The following is a 5,000-nucleotide window of genomic DNA, read 5'->3' on the forward strand; positions in this document are numbered from 1 at the left end:
CCAACGCATGGGCGCGCGCACGGCAATTTAATGCCACGCCCACGCCAGCGTAGAGCTCTCCTCGCAATCCCCAAGCTCGGCGGTCCGCACCAGCCACGTCGGCCAGGCCTCCGACTTGCGAGCAGGGGCAGCGGCCACCGCCGCCGTGACGTCGCGGCAAGCAGACAGCCGCGCAGCAGCTGCCAGCACCTTGGCACAAGCACGGCAAATGAATGCCACGCCCACGCCGCGGATAAGCAGCCCCAACACGCCCGACGGCTTGGAGCGGGTCCCGAAGACGGTGGCCGGAATCGGGTCGTCGCCGGCCGGAAAACGGGTCATCGATGCCGGCAATACTTCGGGCCATGAGGCCCCCCACCTTAGTCCGAGTTTAGCAACAGCCCACATATCCCCCGCGGCAGGCCTATGGGCGCCAGGCCAGCGCGCCCCATGGCCAGTCAGGGGGCACCCCCCTAAAGAGCAATAAGTGTCATTGAAGCTCTGGCAGGGGGAGACACTACTAGGTCCCAGCTGTCACCCCCCCTCTAAAAAATTCATTTCTTGGTATTTTGAGCTGAAATTTTGCACAGAGGTTGGCAAAAATCCAATCCAACTTTATTAATTTTTCCAGAATTTTTCGAGGTCGGGAAGTATTTTTTTTTATTTTCCTACCATTAAAAATCGAGGAAATCGGAAAAAATAGGAACCGGCTCGGAATGACCCCAAATTCAGTGGGCAGCCTCATAAAAATATGGCTGATTTTACTGGATTGATTTCATGTGGAAAGCACGACGTTTTGTTGTAGGAATGCGGGAACCCCGGCGGCTCGCCTGCCGCGGCCAGCGACGTCGGGCTGGCCCCTGCAGCGCCTAGCCTCTCCCACGCGGGGGGCAGGCCAGAGCGCGGGGGGCCAGGGCCCGAAGGCAGCCCCCCCGCGGGCGAGAGAGCAAGCCAGCAGGGGCTGTCGCCTGCCGCGGCCAGCGACGTCGGGCTGGCCCCTGCAGCGCCTAGCCTCTCCCACGCGGGGGGCAGGCCAGAACGCGGGGGGCCAGGGCCCGAAGGCAGCCCCCCCGCGGGCGAGAGAGCAAGCCAGCAGGGGCTGTCGCCTGCCGCGGCCAGCGACGTCGGGCTGGCCCCTGCCGCGGCCAGCGATGTCGGGCTGTCGCCTGCCGCGGCCAGCGACGTCGGGCTGGCCCCTGCAGCGCCTAGCCTCTCCCACGCAGGGGGCAGGCCAGAACGCGGGGGGCCAGGGCCCGAAGGCAGCCCCCCCGCGGGCGAGAGAGCAAGCCAGCAGGGGCTGTCCGCGCGTCGCGCAGCGCGGCATGGCTGCGGGGGCCGCGCGCGCGCGCCCAAGCGCCCAAGGGCCCCCAAGGGCCCCAGGCCCTCAGGCCCCAGCGCCTGTTTTCGTCAGCGTGCCCCCCTGACGAATTTTCCTGCCTGGCCCAGTCCAGCGTCCAGCCCCTGTTCGTCGAAAAATCTGCGCTGCCGATTTTCCACGCGGCAGCCCCTCTTTTCGTCAGCGTGCCCCCCTGACGAATTTTCCTGCCTGGCCCGGCCAGTCCAGCCCCTGTTCGTCGAAAAATCTGCGCTGCCGATTTTCCACGCGGCAGCCCCTCTTTTCGTCAGCGTGCCCCCCTGACGAATTTTCCTGCCTGGCCCGGCCGGTCCAGCATCCAGCCCCTGTTCGTCGAAAAATCTGCGCTGCCGATTTTCCACGCGGCAGCCCCTGTTTTCCTCAGCGTGCCCCCCTGACGAATGTTCGTCGAAAAATCTGCGCTGCCGATTTTCCACGCGGCAGCCCCTCTTTTCGTCAGCGTGCCCCCCTGACGAATGTTCGTCGAAAAATCTGCGCTGCCGATTTTCCACGCGGCAGCCCCTCTTTTCGTCAGCGTGCCCCCTGACGAATTTTCCTGCCTGGCCCAGTCCAGCGTCCAGCCCCTGTTCGTCGAAAAATCTGCGCTGCCGATTTTCCACGCGGCAGCCCCTCTTTTCGTCAGCGTGCCCCCCTGACGAATTTTCCTGCCTGGCCCGGCCGGTCCAGCCCCTGTTCGTCGAAAAATCTGCGCTGCCGATTTTCCACTCCGCAGCCCCTGTTTTCGTCAGCGTGCCCCCCTGACGAATTTTCCTGCCTGGCCCGGCCAGTCCAGCGCCCAGCCCCTGTTCGTCGAAAAATCTGCGCTGCCGATTTTCCCCGACGAACCTGCAGCTGCACAAATCCGCGCTGCCACTGCCCCATTGTCTGGACCAACAGTCTTTTCCATCAAGCCCTGGACTATAAATCGTCCAGACTCATCGCCAGCACCCGCTGCCGATTCTGCCGACTTTGCCGATTTCGTCGGCGCTGCCGATTCCAACACTGCCCGCCGTGCCTGAACCAGCGCTGTTTCGTCAGCGTGTCCCCTTGACGAATTTCCCTGCCTGGCCTGGACAGTCCATCTTCCAGCCCATGTTCATCGAAAAATCTGCGCTGCCGATTTCCCCGACGAACCTGCAGCTGCACAAATCTGTGCTGCCGATTTCCCCCCCTGTCGGCATGGCTGCCGCTGCCCCGATGTCCAGACCAACAGTCTTTTTTGTCGACTTTGCCGATTTTGTCCGCGCTGCCGATTCCAACACTACCCCCTGCATCCAAACCAGCATTGTTTCGTCAGCTCTTCCCCTGACGATTTTAGCCCTGTAACAAACAGTAGGCCTCCAATCCCGCCAACGGGAGCCAAGTTGATAGGGAAGAGAATTGAATGACGCGCCTGGTCCTCGCACCCCGCCACCCGAGGGGCCTTTTTCCCGGCAGCCTCTGAAAAACTCTAGCTTTCACGGTCCTCGCCGCCCCTCACCACCATGGCAGGCCTCTAATCCCACCCATCAGCAGTTGTAGCCGATAGGGCAGTGATTTGAATGACGCGTCGCGGGCCTCCGGGTCATCTCACCCGGCCATTAATTGGAGCGTTTTTGGCTGGCCGAGGATGGGGGGATGGATCTCTTCTTCCGAAAAAGCAAACAGTACATCGGGAGTTATGTTGACGGGGCATGGAATTGAATGACCCGTCGCGGGCCGCCGGGTCATCTCACCCGGCCATCCCGGGGAGCGTTTTTCCCGGCAGCATCGGGGAAACTCTTGCTTTCACTGCCCGCTGCCCAAGTCCCCACTCGAATCGGCCCCCCGCGCCAACAAGCCAACGCTGCCGAATCGGCAGACACTGCTGCCGAATCTGCCGACACTGCCCCGCGGGCTGCCACTGCCCCAGTGTCTAAACCAGCGGTCTTTCTCATCGAGCCTTGGACTATCCAGTCCGTCCTGACTCATCGCCAGCACCTGCTGCCGATTCTGCCGACTTTGCCGATTTTCTCGGCGCTGCCGATTCCAACACTGCGCCCACCGTGTCTGAACCAGCGCTGTTTCGTCAGCGTGTCCCCTCGACGAATTTTCCTGCCTGGCCTGGACAGTCCACCGTCCAGCCCGTGTTCGTCGAAAAATCTGCGCTGCCGATTCTGCCGACTTTGCCGATTTCGTCGGCGCTGCCGATTCCAACACTGCCCGCCGTGCCTGAACCAGCGCTGTTTCGTCAGCGTGTCCCCTCGACAAATTTTCCTGCCTGGCCTGGACAGTCCATCGCCCAGCCCATGTTCGTCGCAAAATCTGCGCTGCCGATTTTCCCCGACGAACCTGCAGCCGCACAAATCTGCGCTGCCGAATCTGCCGACACTGTCCCGCGGGCTGCCACTGCCCCAGTGTCTAAACCAGCAGTCTTTCTCGTCGAGCCTTGGACTATCCAGCCCGTCCAGACCCATCGCCAGCACCCGCTGCCGATTCTGCCGACTTTGCCGATTTCGTCGGCGCTGCCGATTCCACCACTGCCCGCCGTGCCTGAACCAGCGCTGTTTCGTCAGCGTGTCCCCTCGATGAATTTTCCTGCATGGCCCGGCCAGTCCAGCGTCCAGCCCATGTTCGTCGAAAAATCTGCGCTGCCGATTCTGCCGACTTTGCCGATTTCGTCGGCGCTGCCGATTCCAACACTGCCCGCCGTGCCTGAACCAGCGCTGTTTCGTCAGCGTGTCCCCTCGACAAATTTTCCTGCCTGGCCTGGACAGTCCACCGTCCAGCCCGTGTTCGTCGAAAAATCTGCGCTGCCGATTCTGCCGACTTTGCCGATTTCGTCGGCGCTGCCGATTCCAACACTGCCCGCCGTGCCTGAACCAGCGCTGTTTCGTCAGCGTGTCCCCTCGACAAATTTTCCTGCCTGGCCTGGACAGTCCATCGCCCAGCCCATGTTCGTCGCAAAATCTGCGCTGCCGATTTTCCCCGACGAACCTGCAGCCGCACAAATCTGCGCTGCCGAATCTGCCGACACTGTCCCGCGGGCTGCCACTGCCCCAGTGTCTAAACCAGCAGTCTTTCTCGTCGAGCCTTGGACTATCCAGCCCGTCCAGACCCATCGCCAGCACCCGCTGCCGATTCTGCCGACTTTGCCGATTTCGTCGGCGCTGCCGATTCCACCACTGCCCGCCGTGCCTGAACCAGCGCTGTTTCGTCAGCGTGTCCCCTCGATGAATTTTCCTGCATGGCCCGGCCAGTCCAGCGTCCAGCCCATGTTCGTCGAAAAATCTGCGCTGCCGATTCTGCCGACTTTGCCGATTTCGTCGGCGCTGCCGATTCCAACACTGCCCGCCGTGCCTGAACCAGCGCTGTTTCGTCAGCGTGTCCCCTCGACAAATTTTCCTGCCTGGCCTGGACAGTCCATCGTCCAGCCCATGCTCGTCGAAAAATCTGCGCTGCCGATTTTCCCCGACGAACCTGCAGCCGCACAAATCTGCGCTGCCGAATCTGCCAACACTGTCCCGCGGGCTGCCACTGCCCCAGTGTCTCAACCTGCGGTCTTTCTCGTCGAGCCTTGGACTATCCAGCCCGTCCAGACCCATCGCCAGCACCCGCTGCCAATTCTGCCGACTTTGCCGGTTTCATCGGCGCTGCCGATTCCAACACTGCGCCCACCGTGTCTAAACCAGCGCTGTTTCTTCAGCGT

The sequence above is a fragment of the Populus nigra genome, chromosome 2 (assembly GCF_951802175.1).
Source record: "Populus nigra chromosome 2, ddPopNigr1.1, whole genome shotgun sequence".
NCBI classification, from domain to species: Eukaryota; Viridiplantae; Streptophyta; class Magnoliopsida; order Malpighiales; family Salicaceae; genus Populus; species Populus nigra.